At 31.7% G+C, this 23526-nt stretch overlaps 1 long non-coding RNA gene across 1 annotated transcript; it reads left to right on the top strand.

Moving 5' to 3' along the window:
- The first annotated feature begins 1767 nt into the window (after positions 1-1767).
- LOC118190482 (uncharacterized) lies at positions 1768-22968 on the top strand. Its single transcript, XR_004758429.2, has 4 exons — positions 1768-1936; positions 13283-13441; positions 15630-15698; positions 21896-22968. It is a non-coding gene; the product is annotated as an uncharacterized LOC118190482 (long non-coding RNA).
- Positions 22969-23526: the final 558 nt, after the last annotated feature.

Here is a 23526-nt window from a genome sequence, read left to right as displayed (position 1 = left end):
AATGGAACATTTTTAACATGACAAATTTTTTAAATTAAATTATAAATTTTGTTTTCTAAATTATTATCAAAACATACATAAACAGTAAAAATAATGACATAAATAAATAAATATCAATTTATATTTATTTTCTGTCTGAAATCTAAAGGTTGTTATTTGCAAGAAATTTCTGTTGATTATACTTTAAAATTCAAATATATAGATATCTACATATGAAATTTTCTGGCTGATATTTATTTTAAATAATTCTAATATTTTGAATTAATCACTAAATAATTTACTTAAAATAAAATTATGAAATCTTTCCAAAAGGGACAACACTTGAGAATAAATAATAACAACCTTTTTTTTATTTATCAATTTTTTCTTTGACGCATACAGAAAAAATACATCTATTTGTACGTAAATAATTATTAGCCTCTTTACTTCTTACTACAAGTATCAGTTGTAACATCTACGGTATTTTTTGATTTTGATAAAGTTTGTATCGTTGTAGAAAAATTCTGAGAAATTGCCTTTGTGCAACTGTAGATGTCATTGGTCAGTCTGGTTCCTTTATTAAAAACAATGGGGAAAAAAACTATTCACATATAAATGTGTTCCCAAATAAAGGGATTATTCTTATTGCAAAAATTAAATGTGTTTATCTTTTGACAAGAGCGAAAAAAGGTTAATCAAATCTCAAATTTTTAAATAAACATCTTCAAATCTTTAAATAAAAGTGATACCGCAGCGTAAATCAATTACCTCCGCTTATAGATTTTCTTGAGCGCTTCTCACGTTCTTTAAAAAAATGACAACGAAAGTAATGTAAAATTGGGCTCAAAATCATTAAAATCTAAAAACCTTTCTTCAAACTCTTGCTACAATAATTAATGTTATAATCATGCGAAATAAATTCTTGGAAATGTATTGGCGCGCCATTTGCTTCGGGGTTCGTATGCGGGTCTTCGTCTTGAGGCCACTGAACTAAAATACGTAGGGAACCACCAGCGGCCGAACAATAAAATCGCTGAACACTGTTCAATTCAAATTCAATTTTCGGCAAATGGACCTCTGCAAAGACATTTTTGTGGTTTTTCCTCTGTGTAATGTGAATGCGAGCCAACGTTCCCTAGAAAGACTTCCAAGAAGGCGCACATTCCTTTCAGCAAATAATTTTTGAGGGGTTTGGCGATTAATCTAAATAATCCGTATTCAATGTACTTGTCAACTATTACCATTTCATCATGTACAGAATCAGTTCGGTTACATTTCGTCATTCATTTACGTGTAGTCTTATTTTCTGGACTACTCTCTTGAATTTTCTTTGAAAAATATTTATGATTCCATTGCAGTCGTTTTCTTGGGTTCAGTAGGTAAACTGTTACTATAAATGTCTCTGTTTTGGTCTTTAACTTCTGTCAGGGATAGACATGTAAAATAAAACTGAACATGCTAAGCGACATTTTTGTTTAGTACTACCTGACTTTAAATCAGCTTTGTTTTAAATATGGTTGTTTTAAAATAATTATTGCTTATTATTTTGTTTACAAAGAAAAAACTGTGAAATGTAATAAAATATATATTTTCTCTTTTTGTAAGAGCTTGAATACGATAAAAGATTTAAACTTTTTTGTTTAAACTCGCATTTTTGCGTGACTGTTGTTTGCCTTCGCATTATCTTGCGTGTTTGTTAGAAAGTGCTCATCCCATCTGTTATTTGAGTGAATGTTTCGTTGTTATGGATACTCTTTAATAGTCTTTTGGCACCTGGACTCAGTTGGCTAAACCGTTTTAAACTTAGAATGCTTCCTGAACATGCTTTTGCATGCTTATTATCATCTGAGAGGATATGAATTGAATGATTATCTTACAATTTTTTTCTTCTTTAAAGGTGCTGTAATTTTTGTATGCGCGATAAACTTGATGTACTGCAATTTTTATCCTGGTACAAGTAAGTTAAAGTCTTATTATTTTGCATAAACACAGGAATAATTTTATCTCAGACATTTTTTATACTAAGATTTAAAACATTTTTATGCAATTTTTAGAATTTTGATGCCCATATTTATTAGCCAATTTTTATTCATCTTGCTTAAAAATATATTTGCTTTTTGAAAAAGACGGGTGTAGTGTTTTCGTAACATAAACATCAATGTAAGGCAGAATTGCTTTAGTTAATAAACATTTATTAAATAATTTATTAGATTGAATGTAGATTTTTACCATGTTTCCAAAAATAGTTGTGTTGCCAATAATTTTCTAAGAAAATATTTAATTACTTTTATCATATAAAATTATTTCGATAATTTTTTTAATGAATTTGAAATTTAATTAATTTTAATAATTTTAATTTGATTTTAACGAAATTTTACTAAAAGAAAGTTGAATATCCTTCATTATTATATGGTAAAAGTGCATACAAAAATTGCAGAAAAAAGAGGAGGTATTTTTGTCAGAACCTAAAATATTCTTTTTATAACGTGCATTTCACCCATTTACTTTTTTAATCTTTATATGAGCTTTAAGTTTTAATATATAGAGATCAAAAAGTTATAAATCTAAACAACAGTTGAGCAGAATTTTAGCTTAATAGTGACAGAAATTGATAAACACTGTATTAGGCAGCAACAAAAGTACAAGCTATGTTATAAATAGGTATGTCTAGTGAGAAAAATTTACACAGAAAAATATGTGTGAAATAGGAAACTAGAGAAATCATTTATTTATATTATTAATTAAACGTAATAAAATGTGGATTCTTTAAGTAATTAAAAGAGGTGTTATGATAAATTACTATAAATTAACAGGAATCAAATCATTATGTTGCATTACTATGAAACTCAAAATTAGTTTTTTTGAGTGAAAAATAAAATCGGATTTATTCAGTACTTCTTCAAAGCATCAACTCCTGCAATTTGTTTACTTTGCCACAAATAAAGATATTTCAAGAATTAACCACACAAAACTGGTATTTAACAAAATTTTGTTACTGAAAAAATAAAAGTTTTAAAAATTCAGAATTTATAGTTGAAATAATACCCAACGGTTTCTCAATTAGACAGTTTTTCTCTTCCCAAAATAGAACTCAAAATTTCTTATATATTTAAAAATTTTATGTATTTTAAAACTGAAAATTTTACTGAAAACAACGATTTGAGTATTCCTTTCTTAAAATAAAAGATATTCGTTTATAAACGAATTATCAAATTATGTCATATTGTTTAAACATATTATCATTAGAATACTAATATTTAGAGGAAGAGGAAAGTATTTGTTCGTTAGTTTTCATGTTAAATAGCTATTTCTTAGGGTTGCAGTTGCAATGAAATTCATCTATAGCAACAACTTTTCTCATTAATTTCTTCTAGACTTACTTTCTCGTTTTTCTCGAAACACTTCAGAAATATATTATTCCCTTCCTGAAATTTACATTGTTATTAGCAAATTTTCGCTTATCCAACCCAACATATAGCACTCTCGAGAGGTTAGTGGTAGGAAGAAAGAGTTCGCCATATTGTTCACGATTAAAATAAGGATTAAAGTCAGCAAAATTCTTCATTCGACAACGGTCTTAAAGCTTTATGCCTATGAGTTCTTGTCATCAACCCTGAAATATCATGAGGTCGGTCTGGGGCTGTTTTTCTGGACGAGAGGACACACAAGAACAGTATTTAGTAACTGAATTTCCAGTTTTTCTAAGACTCCCATGGGCCGATGGTATATCACTATACCATCGGCCCATGGGAGTTTAAAGTTTTAGTTTTAATTCTAAGTTTAAAGTTTAAAGTATGAGTGTTTTCTCCCTCCGTTCCGCATGTCTTCATGGTGTAATTGGAAGCATACTTGACGCGTATTCGAGAGTCCCGGTGAGAGCAATGCACATTTTTCACGTATCCAGCATCAGTAAAACCTAATGACTCTACAGTGGCACTCGAACTAAAAGATGGTGGACGATAATTTGTCACCATCATGTTTCGGTGATTGGGTACCCTAATCCCGAGTCACCCTTTAAAAGGGTAATATGTTTCACAAACTATAATCAATCAACAAATGGACTGTATTCCTACACTTTTATTAAATTACACTTGTCAGCGATGCAAAATAATTGATACAAAATAAGCGAGCCATTCTACATGGCTGTCACAAACACAATTCTATCAATCAATTATCTTGTTGCCACACATAAAGTTCAAAACTAAAGGAAGAAAAGCAAAAGGAATTTACGCTGTTTGCAACAATAAAATGAAGCAAACGATACTCACATAAGCATCCTGGCCCTCGTTGAAATCCCAGGGGATTTCAACAGTTGGAGCATTTTGAAACTTCTTAGTCTGTAATAAAGATAAACATAACAAAAAATAATACAAAATATTATATGCGAAGCAGTTCATAGTTTTTTAGTCTGAATAGGAAGAGGACACAATTTCACGACTGGTCGTTTTATGACACCATGACTAGTTTTAATAGTAGCAACTCTGACTCTTTGATCTGAGCCCGGATGAACAGCAATTATTCTCCCTAACCTCCATTTAAGAGGCGGAAGGTTGTCTTCTTTGATGAGGACTAAGTCATTGACTTCTAAATTGTTTTGACTTTTTTGCCATTTAGGTCTTTGTTGAAGCTGAGACAGGTATTCTCGACTCCATCTTTTCCAGAAGTGCTGAAAAATAAACTGTCTCACATGGCATCTGTCAATGTGATTGAAGGAACTATAATTTAGGTCTGGTTCAGGTATGGCAGTTAAAGACGTTCCTATTAGGAAATGACCAGGTGTTAATGCAGTTAAATCATTTGGATCAGCCGATGTTGGACACAATGGCCTAGAATTGAGACAAGCCTCAACCTGCGCTATCAAGGTCTGAAATTCCGGATAGGTCAGCACAGTATCACCAACAGTCCTTTTTAGATGTAATTTCATTGACTTTACTGCCGATTCCCATAGTCCACCAAAATGGGGAGATGATGGCGGGTTGAATATCCATTTTATTTCCTCTAAAGACAAAAATTTGTGAATTTCTTGATTTTGCTTACATTGCAAAAAACATTTTCTGATTTCTTTGTCTGCACCTTTAAAGTTAGTACTGCAGTCACTATAAATCTCAAATGGTTTCCCTCTTCTTGCAATAAATCGTTTCAATGCACTTAAAAATGCCTTTGTTGACAAATCTTCTACCACTTCAAGATGTACTGCCTTGATTACAAAACACACAAATAAGCATACGTAATATTTAAATGATTTTTGTCCACGTCCTGCACGATGTTTAATCATGAACGGTCCAGAAAAATCTATTCCAGTTCGATGAAATGGTCGTGATTGTGTTACTCTAGATTCCGGTAGATCAGCCATTATTTGACTTGCAGTTTTAGCTCTAAGTTTACAACACGTGATACAAGATTTTACTACTTTTCGGATAGCAGATCTAGCAGCTATGATCCAAAATTGCTGTCTAATTAAAGATAGAAGAAGTTCCGGTGCTGCATGCAGATATTTGACATGAAAGTGTCTAATTATGATTTCTGTCAGATTGTGTTTTGAAGGTAATAAGATTGGATGTTTTTCATTTTCTGATAGTTGCGCATTTTTCAGTCTTCCTCCTACACGTAACACTTTGTTGTCATCTAAAATTGGACACAAGCTAAGGAGGTTGCTGTTTGTAGGTAAGTCCTTTCCCAACTCCAAACATTGAATTTCTTTAAAAAAGTGAAATCGCTGTATTATTCGGACAATACAGAAAGTTGCAGCTCGAATTTCATTACTAGATAAAAAAGACGTATTTCTTTCTAGATATGCTACTTTAGAATTCGATATGAATCTTAATATCCAAGCAAATATGCGTTGTAACTTTGGAAATGAAGATATATTTGATATAATAGCAAGTTCCTGTACAGGTTCAGAAACTACAAATGAGACTGTTTTACGTGCATCTGGTAATGCCTCTTCATCTATAAGAATATTTTTAGATAAGGCAATCTCACTGCACTTTAACCAAGAAGGACCATTCCACCACAATTGATGAGATAATAGTTCTGCAGAAAATAATCCACGTGAAGCACAATCAGCTGGATTTTCCTTTCCATCAACATGACTCCAATTCTCAGGTGGTAAGATGGATTGTATTTCAGAAACTCTATTGGATACGAAGACTTACCATTTTTTAGGATCTGACCTTAGCCATGACAACACGATTTGTGAATCACTCCAAGCTTGCACTAAATCTAAATTTATAACTAATGCAACTTTTACAGACTGAATTAAGCGTACCAATAACACTGCTGCACATAATTCCAGTCTTGGAATCGTAATAGATTTTAATGGTGCTACACGAGTTTTAGCTGTTACGAGTTTAACATTAATGTCAGAGTTATTGCAAGTTTTGATATAAATAACTGCTGCATAACCTCTTTCAGACGCATCACAAAATCCGTGAAGTTCACATCGAAAATAATCAGGTAGCAGAATTTTCCTAGGTATATTTATAGAATTCAAAAGTTTAACTTCTCTACATAGATTTCTCCAATTTCGATCAATCTCTTCTGTTACAGAATCATCCCATGATAACTGTAATTTCCACAATTGCTGAAGGATCATTTTAGCGAGAATTACAAACGGAGCTATCCACCCCAATGTATCGAATAGTTTTGCTACGAATGACAAAATAATTCTTTTAGGCGGAACACTTTGATACTCTATTACACCGACGTTACATTTGAATTCATCATTGTCCGGATGCCATTCCAATCCCAGAACTTTCAATGGTTTGTCTTCTATTACACGATGAATATTGTCACTATCTGTGTTTGTTAAGCCAGAGGTTTTTAACAATGACGGTTCACTTGTCGACCATTTGTGAAGCTCAAAGCCACCACTTTTTAGCAGATGTTGCAATTCGTCTATCAATGCAATACCTTCCGAACTATCTTTTACACCAGTTAACATATCATCAACATAAAAATCTCTTAAAACTATATTCTTTGCCTTTGGAAAGTTCAATCCTTCATCAATCGCTAACTGACTCAACACTTTGGTTGCAAGATATGGAGCAGCTGCAGTTCCATATGTAACTGTTTTCAAACGACAAACTTGTATTTGCTTATATGGGCTATCTCTCCATAATATTCTCTGAAAATCTCTATCTTTTTCATGAACCTTTATCTGTCTGTACATCATTTTAATATCAGCGGTTATTGCAATGTTATGAAGTCTAAATCTTAGTAAAATACAAATTAAGTCATCTTGTATTTTTGGGCCTATCATTAGTGTATCATTTAAAGAAACACCTGTGGTTGTTTTAGCGCTCGCATCGAAAACAACTCTCAATTTTGTTGTTAAGCTAGAGTCCTTCAACACAAAGTGATGTGGGATATAATAGTGTTTATTCTCTAATTCATAATCTGTGTCTGGCACTAATTCTACGTGTTCTAGTGAAAAGTACTCTTTCATAAACTGAATATACTGGTTGTAAATTTCTTTCATAGATAACAGCCTCTTCTCCAAGTATTGAAACCTTCTGTACGCCACTTCACGGGAGTCACCTAGAATATCTCTATTATGTTTGAATGGTAATGCAACTGAATAACGACCTGATGTGTCTCTAAAATGCGAGTTTTTAAAATGTTCTTCACAAAGTTTTTCTTCATTTGTTAAAGGTTGTACATTTGGAAACTTTTCTAACTCCCAGAAAGAATTTACTAACTCATCTGTGTTTGTATTCAAATGATTTACATATACTGGCTCAAAATTTGTAGATTCAAAATTTGTAGTACCCGAAATTATCCATCCCAACCTCGAATTTAGAGCAAATGGTAGATCAGGACCACGTTTGACAATTTCTCCCGTCATTAAATGCAGAAATACATTTATTCCAAATAAAATGTCAACTGGTTGTGACTTGTAAAATAATGGATCAGCTAATTGTAAATCACTGAAGTTATCGAAGATGATTGATGGCAAAGATACATAGGGAATGTTATCTGTCACCTTGTCCAGTACAAACGCTGATGTTGATACACGAATATCACTTTTAAAATGAGAAGTGAATACTAAATCGACTTCCCCATTACTTATAGTATTAAATTCTCCTAAACATGATACAGAAATGGAATTATCTTTCACTCGTAATCCTAATTTCTTCACACAATCCCTTGAAATAAATGATCTCTGAGATCCAGTGTCACATAAACATCTACACTTCACAAATTGTTGCTTAGAATTTTGAACTTTTATTAAAGCAGTACACAATAAAATGTGACTGGTTTGATTACCTTTTGCATTCGAATCATAATGAGAGGCACAAACTGTGGATGAAACGTCCTTAGGACTCGTTAATTCATCTCTTTTAATGATAGATTGCGTAGGCGGAGATATACTGTTTAACTGAGTTTTATTCTTTGAATTATTTACAATGTGCAAAATACTGTGATGCTTCTTAAAGCAATGTTGACATGTATTTAAACTCTTGCATTTTTTGAGCAAGTGCATATTAGATAAACAATTAAAACAGTAACGATTAGATTTTACAAATTCTATCCTTTGCTGAACCGACAAATTTAGAAATTTCGAACATTTGGCTAAACTATGATCTTCTTTACAATAACCACAACCCAAAGTAGCAACCAGAACATTATTCTTATTTTGAAACACAGATTTAGGTACCTTATTACTTGTTGATTTGCTATTTTGAAGTGTTCTTGCATAGTTTTTTAGGAATTCAATTAAAGTCGTAAGTTTTGGAATTTCATTAGATTTTAACTGACGTTCCCACCATAATTTTGTAGCAGGGTCTAATTTTTGCAAAGTTAAATAAGTCATTAAAGTGTCACCAAAATTATCAATGGTTTGATTCAATACTTCTAAAGAAAGAATTATTTCATTAATATTGTCAACTAAATTTAAAATAGCAAATGCTGATTCATTTTGAATAGTTGGTAAACTTAAAAAACGTTTAATATATGCAAAAATTTGTTCTCTCTTATTTGAATATCTTTCGTCTAACAGATTCCACGCTATTTCAAAATTACAATCCGAAATTTGAATGGTTTGAATAATGCGATATGCTTCACCTTTCAACGAAGCCTTCAAATACTGCAATTTTTGAGCATTAGATAAATTTGTATTATTTCTTACACAAGCACTGAAAAGATCTTTAAAAGCTATCCATTCTGTAATATTACCACCAAAAGTCGGTAATGTTAACTTGAGTAATTTAATATTGTCAAGAACCCGTTCTGAAATTACACTATTAGAATTATTTTTATTATTTTGATTTTTTAATATTTTTTCACCTTTAAATTTCCACAAATAAATTTTATCTGTGTACTCCTGAACATTATCTATTTCGTTTTCTAATTCTTTAGTATCTGTAATTAAACTTTCGATTTCAGAATCAAGCTTCCTTAACTCAGTTTCTTTTTGTTTCAATAATTCGACACATTCCTCTAGTTCTATTAAATTAATTTCATCTGCAGTTAAAATAGTTTCAATTTCCTTTACATAATTAGTAACACTCCTGCGTAAGACCGCTCTTTTTGTTTTAAAAGTTATAAGTTCACTCATAATTGATCAATTCAAAAACAGAAATTGTTCTTAAATCACTTAACACTATTATTAAAATGAAATCGAATTCTATGTTGTATTACAACATTGTTCTTAAAATTTAACAACAAATTAAACGAATTTTTGTTCAAAATCCACTTACCTCACAAAGTGGATAATTTTCACAAACCATATGCATATTTCCGTTGTTAGAATACACTTAGAACAGTCACTATCTTCACTAGCTCTCCGGCTAGACTTTTGACCAACAATATGTATTCTATTAAATTAATATGTTTCACAAACTATAATCAATCAACAAATGGACTGTATTCCTACACTTTTATTAAATTACACTTGTCAGCGATGCAAAATAATTGATACAAAATAAGCGAGCCATTCTACATGGCTGTCACAAACACAATTCTATCAATCAATTATCTTGTTGCCACACATAAAGTTTAAAACTAAAGGAAGAAAAGCAAAAGGAATTTACGCTGTTTGCAACAATAAAATGAAGCAAACGATACTCACATAAACAGGGGTATTATATAAAGTCTCTCTCACCTCCTTTCTGCATGCTTTACGTGGTGTAATTGGAAGCATACTCGACACGTATTCGAGAGGTACAAGGTTCGAGTCCCTGCGAGGGCACTGCACATTTTTCTCGTCTGTTGCTTCAACAAACCTAATGACTCTACAACAAACATTGCTAAACACAGATAGATTGACGCTAGTTCGATTTCTGACTAGTGGTTGACTGCATAAGTTTTTCGTGGACTTCGCCATGTGTAACGTAAAAATGAGCCAATTTCCCAAATAATATTATCCACCAATAGTGTCCCACTAGGTAGATAAATACCTTAAGGGAGTTTTGTCAGAATCGCTAGAACAGGTAGAAGGTTTTTTTCTGCAAGGAAAGAAAACTGTCTGCAACATTTTACTGTCATACATATTTTACTGTCTCCAACATTTCATTGCCATATTTATGCGATATTCATGCGATAGTAACGTCATACATATGGCATATTTACTTACTTAAGACATATTTACATTCTTATATCTTATTTACGCTATTCATTATCACCAGAGCTCAGTTACGTAAAGATATCGTTTTCTCATACGTAGTTTGTATGTCGAGTTAAACCGCTTGTTGACCCAAGTTTACGAAATACCCTTTTATTTCAGTTTTTAAAAGCTCATTTTTTTTTATTTTTTTATTTTTTTTTTGTTTTTTTTTTGTGAGTTATATTTTCTACATTCTCCCAACTGCAAATAGAATATATAGTTGAGCCTGTAAGGTACAATATTGCTAGGAAATGTCGAGCCGCGGTAAGATATCTTCCCCGCAAGTCTATCGAGTTGATCGTCAGTCGATTATCTGGTAGTCTATGGTGTTATCGTCAGTCTAGTGTCGAGTTCATCGAGAAAGTCTCTTAGTGTAACGCGAGAGTGCATTGTCGAGTCTATTCTGAGTGTGTCGTCGAGTACCTCGCGAATTGTAAAATGGAGAGTCTCGACAGTACTTTGAGTTCCGAGAACGATGGAACCGAGTCGGGAGCTGTACTCTAGTGCTTTGCCGTGAAGCTGTCCTCACCGCTATAGCTTGATAGCCTGAAGGCTGTGATGCTGATTGTTTCAGCATGCCTGTCATAGTTTTTCGACGATTGTAAACGTATTTCTGGAGCTGTCCTGAGTAAAACTGGCAAATAAATTATGTTGTGATATTTCATCAAGTATTGTCGTTAATCACTCCAAATCTCACAAACCCGTACGAAACGCAACAATATATTACCTTCTGCCGTGCAATTTAGTATTGCTGAAATATATTTCAGTTTGTATGAATTGCATTTGATACTATTTAATTTTGGACTCGTTACATTCTGCTACTTTATGAATTACAACATTTCTTAAACAAAAAACAAAATTTCATAAAAATTTAATATTTTCCCTAAATTTCCGAAAAATATTTTGGTATAAAGGAGTCAGATATCGATAACAACAAATGGGATCCCAGGAAAGAAATTTTGATTCTAAACCTAAACGTAAAAAATAGTCAAATTATAAATAACATTCAATTCTATATTTAAAACCAGTGACCAAGGATTTATTTTAATTATCTGGTTTGAGAAAAATAAAAATTCAGGGTGAAGTTTAAATCCTTATAAAGCGAGACAGTAAAATAATTAAAAAATTAAAATTACCTATTACTTTGTCCTTGCTTGAGGCAGTTCTCCTCTGTATAATATCAAGGTTATTTCATTTTACATAATGAGAACAATCTTGACAGAATGCCAGCAAGAATTCCATCTAAGTTAAGCGGATTGTCATTTAACGCATTAAAATTTTTATTAACTTCATTTCGACCCATTAACCTTTTCGTGATATATTACTTTTGTTCAGAAATAAATCGCTCTGTTACGTGCAACGAAGATCACTTTTGGGAATATATTCTAAAATAATTCAGCTGGCAAAGTACAATTATATTATCTAGTGAAATTTTAGTGCTCAGATATGCTTTTCAATTTTTATGAAGTTACTTTTAATGTTATTAATTTTTTAAAATGTCACCTGCATAAATTTATAATCCTACAGAAATTCACATATATGGAAAACTATTGATTCAGTGAAGTGCTTCAGTTTCTATTTCTTCATGTATTTAATTTCATTGTTTCAAGTAAAAAAAAAACCACTATACTTTTCAGTAAAACCACTACACTTTTTAGGAAAACTAAAAGCAAAAATTACGTACAGCAGAAAAATAACAATGTGTAGTTATTAACATACCTTAAACTTGAGATGTACTATATTTCTGAAATGCTCTGGAATAAATGGGTTTTTTTTCTAAAATTAATAGTATGTTATTAGACGATAAAGTTCAAATCATAATTTTGAAAACGAAAACTAAATTTTCGATAAAATGTCTAACATTGATGCTCAGGTACAATAATTCTGATTAAAGTAATTTTTAAAATTTTCTACATCCAAAGTAAATATTATTTAAAAATTATTAAGAGTATTGTAACTTTTGATAATATTGTTTGCTTGTTTAAAATGCAAAAAGGCGTAACAGTAAAGAACAAAAATGCATGTATTTCTTACCCATCTTGTTCTTTACTTGTTTGTATTTGCACAACGGCTTACAGTAATTCTTGTTACATTCACAAAGATTCTACAGCAGCTTGGAAATCCTTTAAGTCTCGAAAATATCCTCAAGAAAGTCCTGAACTTTGGTAGCTCGACCTGAGGCGAACAGGCTTAAGGCATGGATGTTTTAGTGGTTTTCCCCGTGGGTAATGTGTATACGAGACAGTTTCCCACAGAAAGTCATCCAGAAAGACATCCCTCCCATCAGGCATATAGCTCTCGAGTGCTTTGAAATAATCAAATAAGCCAACCAAACCTAACCAAGTCTTTAAAAAGATTATAGAACAGAGAACACCCCACAGTATTACATTAGGTGACATTATACGAGCATACGAGAACTCTAGATATAAATTATACTTGCTTAATAAGTTATACTTATATAAGTTATATTACACATATTTTACTTATTACCGTACTACAGACAGACTAAATATATATATATATATTATTCTGGTTAGTGTCATTATAATGTTGTATTGCAAACGTTTGATCACTTGAATAGATGCTGCATTGTGAGGAACGAAATTTATGTTTCTTTGATCAAGGCACAAAAACTTGGTATTCACCAGCCATCTTTGACAGATTTCAGATCATCTGATTCCGTTTTTTTTTACGCAGGCTGTTCTGTGTACAGGCTTTAGATTTTGAAAGAATTCGAGCTATCCAAACTGACTTTACGGTCTATGACAGATACCAAAAGAGGTATTCTACAAATGCTTTAAAGAAATGCCAGGAGCTTTGGACTACATGCATGCACTTCAAATAATCACCTCGAAGGTAACTATTTAAAAGTTTCCAAATAATTACATTTCGCAAAATGTTTCGCTACAAATATTTTACTAGCATGTTTTGTATATCGAAATATAATGCATATTATAATATCTAAAATAATAATGTTTTTCTAAAAATTGAAGAATTTTAAAATGCTGGGTTATAACTCATAAACTCCAACTTTTCATAAAATGATCGCTCAAATAATTCTGATTGAAGGAATCAGTCTTAGATTTAAGGCCATAGTTATTAAAAGCATCCACACTATATTTATATCAAATAATACGGCCAGGTTAAGGTAAACGTTTATCTTCAAAGTAAATAATCACACATAGTTCCATGTAGTTCTTACAGAAACGTTTTCCTGATAAGTCACAATTTTAAACAATAACCTTATGTAGTCTATTAGGCTTTTCGAAGCAGGCGGAAACAGAAATTCGAACTTCGGACATTCCGACCCAAATACACTACCAAGGCATGCGATGGGAAAAGAAAACATTCTTTATGTTCCCCTCATATAAGTGGCGACTGGGAGAAGGGAGAGACATTCGCCAAATCCGGTGATGACGGATTACCCTCAAATACATTTTTAGTCGGATACCACTTGTAAAATGTATCAGGCTTTTCGATGCAAGAAAATCAGCGATGCTGTCGCTAGAATTCGAACTCGAGACCTTGCTACTACCAGCCGGACATATTAACTGCACAATGAAATCAGGTTTTGAGGAAGGAAAATGTTACTTATAACCTGTATTAATGTTATACTTAGTATATTTTTGAGTGATGTCCCTACCCTCCCCCCCGAAGAATATTTAAATATCTAAGAGGATAACTTTGAACACAATAACATTGTTCAAGCCGATACAAGGCAAGTACTATGAAATTTAAAATTCACCTGAATTACATCTGGTGTTCATTTACTTTAAAATAATTTCTCGTCTGTATTATGCCCATATAAAAAGCCGTAATGAGTAGATCGGCCGTTGGAAATATTTTAATTGAATTGTATGTAACACTCTTTTCCGTTTTGTCTTAATGTTTCTGTGATGTCAATATCTCATATCATTATAAGGAATGTGATGTGAAATCTCCATTAAGAAGAAGCTAAAGGTTTCAGAATGAAAGTTTCCAAGTTTCTTAAAACTAAGCAGAGACGAAATTAAAATAATAATGAGATGATGTTGATAATTGTTTCTCCATGAAGAAGATTCGGCACCGAGGGATAACACCTTCGAGTCACAAAGCATTTCGATTTGCTATGGGATGATCTAAATCTGTTGTAAGAGGATATTTGTAACAAAAGACCTAATTTTTGCATGGATGATACATATTAAGCAACACCCTCCTGAACATGACAGTTCTGGATGGGGATTAAATTTGTAAGTGTCGTTCATTCCTCTTTACGCTACGAATTTGACACCTTGAAACTTTCTGAATTATTTATCAAGGCAAAAATCCAAAAGAAGGACCACCAATCTAATTTCATCGAAAATAGTAAAGACCAGCCCAAATGGTACTAGACACATTTTAATTAAACGATTCTCGGGTAGCATTCCAACAAGCTCCAACGCATGCTCTAGCACTGAAACATAAAATGGAAAACGTGTCTCCTCGCAAAAGGTAGAAAGCAGATTTAATTCATGTAAATTTTCCGAATTTGATTGCTCCTTAAAAGATTTCCTTTTGATCAATGCAAGAGTTTTAATTTTTATTCTTTCTCTGTTTATTATATTCAGTGCATGAAACAAGAGGGAAATTTCACAACATTTCTTTTATTAAAAGACATTTATTTTCAAATATTAATTTTTAATTCCAAAAAAGATTATTTTTATATAAGATTAATTTTGTACCAATAATTTAAATTGTGAACCAAAATCCTAAGCATATCACAAACGCTTATAAAATAAGTTTACAAAAATTTTCACATTTATTCAAAATGTCATAGGTAAAATTGGCTAAGTGTCTCCGACAAATGTTATTTTAAAATTTACCAAAAGTATATTTCAACTGTAACAAAATGTTAATGATAGAAATAATGATCACATATATTTGATTATTATTAAGCAAACGTAGTCGTTTTGAGCATAGGGTTTCAATGGTCATATATAAATTTATCAATAATTTGGAATTAATTTTTCATTCATCTTCAATTAAAGTTTGCGAAATATTAATTTCATATTTCTTTTCATTGCAGGTAAGAAGACTGGTAACATTTTGAAAAGGATTCTGATCTGAAAGAAATCAATTATCTTCTTTTTTTAAGGTAACGAATTTGTACTAAAATCGACTAATAATCAATGAAAAAAATATTAGCTTTATAAGCAATTTTTAAACTTTACGAAACTTAACAAAGCGTAACATAGTAGGCGAGAAATGAATTTAAAATATAAAAATAAATGGAATAAATTTCTAATATATAACAAAAGAAAATTATAACCATCATAAATAGCTTTAGACATTATATTTATTTTCGCAGTTTTATTAAAGTAATCAATATTTAAATGTTTTTAAATAGTGACAATGTATCGCAAGTATTAATGATTTTTTCAAATCTACAATAATGAATGAGTTAAAAGCTTGGTATTTGAATGGTAATCTCTAAAGCAATTTTTTGACGTTTGGCTAGAAGCAGCGTGACAGCTAGTAGTTATTGTTTCATATAATAGAGTCGCAAAACAATGCGACTCTATTATATGTAATTATATATTATAATGTAATAATAATGCAATAAATATACTCACATATATTTGACTATACATACTCACATATATTTGATTATTATAATGTAATAATAATGTAATAAATATACTCACATATATTTGACAGTTATAATAGTATTACCAGGTGACAATTATTGAGCTAAATGAAATAAAAAATTAAATTTTCAAAAGCTACTAAGTTCACAATGTTTATTCCAATTTGAAACGTAACTACATGTATTCGGACTTAGTTTATGACATGTTCGATATGTTTGCCATGAATGACAATGACGTGGCGCAGATGAAGAGCAAGATTCTGCAAAACTCTCTGAAGTGTCAAGATATGGATGCTTTTGATGATTCCCTGAATAGCTGTTTTGAACTCAGCAATAATTTCGGGGTTATTTGCGCAAATTTTGGCTTTAATATTGCCCCACAGAAATGAGTCACAAGCGTTGCGATCAGGCGAATATGGGGGTCAAGCGATTCTCATTCCAGTGACTTCTCGGTATATAGAATGCCCTATTCAAAGTGCTCTTCCAGGACTTCAAACACTCTGTCGGTCAGATGGAGCTGTGCTCCGTCCTGCATGAACCACATCTTTTCGAAATATGGGCCGCCTTGGATAACACGGATGACATCCTTTTCTAAAATTTTGACAGAACATTCAGCAATAACCTTGCCGGCAATGAAAATCGCACTGATTATTCCGCGACTTGATTAGGCACACCAAACAGAGAGACTTATAGATAGCAAAATGGGGTTTTTCAGTCCCGCAAATGCGACAATTCTGATTATTGACGTACCCCATCCAAATGAAAGTGGGCTTCGCTTAACCAAATCATATTCACATCAAATTCTTGTTTGCCAATCATATTGACAAATGCGTTGGCGAAATACAAACACTGTTCAATGGCAATAGCGTTCAATGACTGATGAGTTTGCATTTTGTACGGAAAGTGGTGCAGGTCATAAAGAACAATTTATCGCAAAGTTTCCTGGTTGATTTCGATCTGTTGTGAAGCTCATCTGATCTATGTCCTTGGGATATTTTGAAACTCTGTTCGTGTTTTTTCGATATTTTCAGGCGTTTTCACACTTGCTCGGTAACCAAGATTATCAACATTGTCATCACAAACACTACCATTTCTCTCAAACTTTTAAATCAGATTTTTTACAGTTATAACACTTGGAATGACTGTCTTCAACTTGTACTCAGTCACAAATTTCCTTTGAGCCGCAGTCGGCTGCTATTGTTCGAATTGTAGGTCTTGGCGATGAACATACGCTTAGAAACTTTGACATTTTCAATGAAACATGAACAACAACATTACCACTGCGCATGCTCAAAAAATTCCCAATATAAACAAGTTTATGAGAAATTATTGGTTTCTTTCTTATTCTACACACTCGTGTACGAAAGAATTTGATCATTATGTCAAATTTCTAAAATCATAATGGACGGATTCCAACGGAATTTGTATGAAAATACATTTACGCCAGAGAAAGAGAGGAAAATACATTTACTCCAGAAAAAGAGAGGACATTCAAAAGTCATTTTATGTACGCGGGAATATCAGTAAAGCTCATACTACAGGGATGTCCAAAATCCACGTTGTGGTATCGAATTTAAAATGAGTCTAGTATACGGTATATTCTCCTCTCGCAGCCAGACAGATCGCGCAGCATGACCGTATACTGGACAGGAGGCAGTCGAGGAGTCCCTACGAGAAGTGGATCTGACTCATGTGGCAAGGAAGTTGTGTGGACGAGCGTTGTCGTCTATTAACAGAAACTCAGGAGAAATTGTGCGAATGCAAAGTTTTAATATCTCTGCACTATACCTCACAGCAGTCAGAGAGCTTTTGTCAAACACATACAGGGGCGTGCGGCTTTTCAACATGATGCCTGCCCAAACATTACACCTTCACTACGGAACGATCGTTTTCCCAGAAGACGGGAGGATGGTATAGTTCTCCAGGCACTCTCCAGATACAGTTACCCTGAGATTCAATAGCCAGGCTAAATCTCGACTCATATATCCTCTTGACATGTGGACCTTCAATTTTGCGCTGCTGGAAAGATTCCAGGATACTTTTACTCAATTGCAACTCGATTTCCACGTACGGGGATGTTTCAGCTTTTCATTTTTACCAATGAATGGCAGCAGAAGTGCATATTTTTGAACAAATCAGAGCCACAAGCGTTTTGCAAAAATGGACCCATAAACAATCTTCGAAAACGTAAGTAATAATTAATTAATTAATGATTTAATAATAAATTAATTAATTAATGTTTTAAGTTAATATTTATAGCTACTTAGGTTAGAGCTTTTGTTTAACGTTGTTTTTGGTTCATCAAAGTTATTTTTTGTGGTAGTGCATGGAAATATGTATAGTCCACATATGTGGACGTCATTCCCTTAGGGAAATTAGGTTCAGTTGGTTACTGGTATATTTTTTTAATAGTACAGAATTTCAGTTACTGTTTCTGAAGTTTATGTTTCAGAAACAGCTCACTGATGACATAACTCATTATATACATCTAGTATGCAATTGTAATCTTAAATTATTTGTATTTTACAGGTTTTCTTAATCCTTTGCTTAATTTATTTTTGAATTAAAATATAATATTCATAATCTTGCACTTCTGTTCTTCGATCCATTAAATTAAAGACAATGCATAGCTATTACTGACCTCATTTTATATTTTTAATATAATTTATTGTTTGTAATTACTTTGTTATTTCATAAGTAATAACAAAGTAAGTAAGTAATTCGTAAGTAACAATGTAAGTAATTCATTAGTTGTAAGTGATAATTATTACTTGTAACTGATAGTAACTGAAGGTAAGATGCTTGCAGGATGACTTTGAAAATGCTCCAGAGCCTCTTTCACTGTTGGTTTCGTGTTTTGAATAAATGAGTGTGGAATTTTTTGAAGTAGCTGCCTAAACTAGTTTGTATTCTATTCATCAGAAACGTAAAATTGTAAACACGAACGCAAATGAAATAATACGACTTGTTGGTCTCAATATTTGGATGGGCACATTGAAATTCCGTCAAGCAGAATTACATTGGTCAAGAAACCTATCAATAGAAAGTTTCCTTGAAGCAATGGAAAGAGCCAGACTATTCACTCTGCCCCCAAATCTGCATTTTTTGCAGTTATTTTAACATTTCATGAACATGATCATAAACTTTGGAAAGTACAAACCTTTCTAAATCCCATCAAGGAAAAATGCCTTATTTTGCCTCGTTCACAAAACATTTCTTTGGAAGAACAAATGATTCCTTTCACGGACTGTTGTGCCTTTCGGCTGTATGTCCCAAATAAGCCCGATCCTGTGGGACTAAAAAATTTTGTTGTGTCTTCAAAGGGTGGCTTGGTTCTAGACTTTGCAATTTATAATGGGAAAGGTTTTGTCTCAGCAGAAGATATGTTTATGGTTTGGGAGAGGGTTTTGTGAAGAAACTCGCTACTAGCATTCCAAAAGATTTCACTCGTATCCCACATACTAATAGATATTTTACGAGCGTGAAATGTGCTGAATATTTGTTGAGAAACAAAATTTACCTTGTTGGAACCGTCATGAGCAACATGCTTGATAATACCAGAAACAAATTAAAAACTGACAAAGAACTGAGCAGAGTAGTGGAATGAAATAGCAAGGAATGATCAGAGGTACCTCTTTAAATGGAAGGACACTAAGACTGTAAGGTTTTTATCGACATGCATTAGAAATGAACCATTATCGACGTGCAGAAGGTGGTCGAAAAATGAAAAAAAAGAAAACTTATATTCCACAACCTGGTATCGTAAAGGCTTACAACACATCGATGAGAGGGGGTTAAATTTAAATTCCTCATGGAGTATCGCATGATAGATGCATCCGCATTGCGCAGATATGATAGAAATTTGGTAACTAATAGGGTAACTAATAAGAAGGCCAAGGCTCTCTTCAAGTTCAGGTGAGGTAGAACCCCTCAGAAAACAGACGAAAGTAATTTCTCAACCAGTAAAAGACACGAATCTGGATGATGTAAATCACTTGCCAAGACTCGTGGATAACAGAAAAGCATCTAAACATAGAATGCCAGGGTGCACATGAAGAACAAGAGTATTCTGTACCAAATGTAAAATGTATTTATGTGTATTAAAAACAATGGTTTTGAAAAGTTTCATACAAAATAATGTGCTGATAAAGTATTAGGTAAATTCACTTAAAATTAATAAAACAATTATACGTTAGAATCTTATTGTGAATTTACATTGTGTATCATGTTTTATTTCACATTTTAAACTAATGGCGGCTTTAAATATTAAAATTTGTAAGTGTTAAAATGTGAAAATGTGAGATAATTTACTTATTTAAATTTACTTATCTAAATTTTTTGGTCCAAATCGCCGAATATCGCTCGTGCGATTTTATCTCTCCCGCAGTCACAGCTCCGCAGACATGTATGTGCAAACACGTATTCATAGTATTCGATTCTGAATATTCGCATAATTCTTGGCGGCATAGTTACTACCTTTGGTTCAATACCTGTCGTAAAAATATACAGAATTTGCAAATTCTCTTAATTTTGCACACGAGAGCATATGCAGCAAGAATAAGCTCAAACGATTCCTTAAACGAAAGGCACAGAAACGTCTTGATAATTAATTCTTTTCATTATTAAATAAATGCAGAAGTCTCTACATAGTGGTTAATTATGATGAAAGATATCATAGCGCGTATTTTATCCCTTTGTTTGGCTTTTATGCTCTGTAACTCTAATTTCCGGATGATTAATTTTTAAAGTTGTAGGCCTAAGGTAGGTGCTTTAAATTGTTTCAAGAATTAAATTTAAATCTGCATACCAAGATCAGATTGCAATTTCTTTTTAATCTTATTTTCATTCATAGCAGTAATAACTCCTTCTCTCCCAATAATGATTTAGATTGAGAAGTTTCAGATACTTTCAGTCATGGTCAGTATTGTAGATGGTGATAGGGTGTAGACGGCTAAAGAAGAAGTTCACAGTTTAGGGCGATTTAAATATTACTTTTTTATTTCTAATCAAATATTTTAATGAGCCATCATAAATAAATTGGCGCTATAAGCACCTGTTCTTGAAAGCTATTTCGAAAGCGATAAATTTTTAAAATATGTTACAAGCAGCAAGCGTTAGCAGTAGGAAGCACAGAAGTAAGAGCAAAAATGTGACGCATTTAGAATGAAACCAGGGATGGAAACAAAAAGTTATAGTATATGATAGTTATTTAAAGTTATGAAATATTTAACTTTAAAAGCAAATTATTTCTTTAGTACGAGCACTGAAGTGAAATCGTTTACGAACATATTTTAGTTCAGTCGTATCTGAATTATTTCTTTAGTACGAGCACTGAAGTGAAATCGTTTACGAAGATATTTTAGTTCAGTCGTATCTGAATTTAGAAATTACTTTAAGAATATTTTTAGATGTGTCCAATTACTAGTACTAGAATAAAAGAAACTTCAGCAAACTTAAAATAATAATCATTAGGGGAAATCTCCCTTTGGTCAACAAAATCTTTCAAGTCTGGCTATTTTTTCAGCAGAATAATCAAGTAGATTTTGAAAATGCTGTTGAAAGACTTGCTTTGTTAAGAGAAAAAAAATTACAAAAAAGCTTGAAAATTAATGCAATTTTTTATACTAATTGTATTGGTACTTACATTATTTCAGTGCTTTTGATCTTTTGTTCTTTACTTAAATAATTTCGTTTTCTTCTAACAGGATCAGCACTCTGCATACAGTGATGGACAGATAAGAGAATTCATGAAGACCCCTTCTCCAAATTCTAGGTTGATGAAAATCAAAACTAGAGCAAGAACTTTTCTTCCCTACCAACCTTTGTACGAAACAACAGAACTGTGCCATCTATTTTCAACGAGCATTGCATTAATTTGTTTAGCTTAATTAATTATAAATTTTACTTGATGTCATTTACTATCGCGTGTTTTGTCTGAAATGGCATAGATAGTAGTCAATCTTTGTATGTAAATATTTAATCCAATGCTAAAGAACACAGTTCTTTGGCTTCTCACTATTATTGCTTTCAAGTTATGAATGTCTTATAATATGTTGAAGCCATTCTTGTTTAGGTTACAAAAATTCAGAAAATACTCTAGTTTTCTAAAATGATATTAACACAAAAATACACTTTAACAACATTTAATTATGAGCGTAGTATGTATGCGGAAAAATTCAAATATAGTGTCAGAAAAATGATAGTCTGTTTGGTTGAAAAGCACATGTAAGAGTGTTATAAGTGTGTATACGAGTAGGAAATGCTTTCAGGAGTGGTTTGCTTGAGAAAAATTTGGTTTCAGAGCGTAACTGATGTGTGAACTTTACTTTATGAATGTGAGTAAAGTTACGTTTGGAATGTGTTGCAATGTGCCTGAGTTTGCTTTTTGAGTGTATTTGGTGTGCAGTGACGTACTGATTATTGATTTATATTTGCTTATATATTTAGTGAGTGTTTTGTATGTTTTCTATTTTCTTTGCTTTTTTTGTAGACAATGAAGTGCAGCGGGTGAGTAAAACAAATTCGTTACTTCAGTTTATTATCTATGGCCTATTCATGCTTTCAGTTTTTACTTTTTCTTAAAGGTTTTATAATTATGACTGATATTATAAATATGTTTTATTAATAAAATGCTCCATTAAAATAATTATAAATATTTCAAAAATTTGTTTAACATAATAAAAAACACAAATGCTTATTTTTTAACTGTTAAAATTCCTGTTGTTCCATAAAATAACCTTAAAATCATTTTTTCGTAATATTAGCTTTATTGCATCGCCGTGCATATAATTAAGAGAATAATGTAATAATAATCTAAATAAATATTATATAATAATCTAAAATAATAATCTAAATAAATATTATATAATAATCTAAATAAATATTATATAATAATCTAAAATAATAATCTAAATAAATATTATATAATAATCTAAAATAATAATCTAAATAAATATTATATAATAATCTAAAATAATAATCTAAATAAATATTATTATAAAATAATAATCTAAAAACATTACATACCGATATTATAAAGTTCATAGGGAAATAATAAATTTAAATAGTCTTTGAAATAATTGACAGTTATTGTATCCTGTAATGCAAACTGAATGGGATTTTATTTCTCAGCAATTTTACCAAGTAAAGTAATTTATTATAAATTATAACAGCAATTATAACAATCTACAAATAAAGTAAAAAATTATATTTCCCTTAGTAATTAGATGAGAATAACAGGATTAACATGAAAAATTGCCTTCTTTAAAGAAATATTAATCAATAATATCTATAAAATCATTTAACATTTTATTAAAAAAGTACTGAAACACCCAAA

The sequence above is a fragment of the Stegodyphus dumicola genome, chromosome 3 (genome assembly GCF_044657685.1).
Source record: "Stegodyphus dumicola isolate Sdum_Otavi_A_Nest chromosome 3, ASM4465768v1".
NCBI lineage: Eukaryota > Metazoa > Arthropoda > Arachnida > Araneae > Eresidae > Stegodyphus > Stegodyphus dumicola.
Note: the sequence above shows the minus strand (reverse complement) of the source record. Positions and strands in the feature narration are given on the sequence as shown.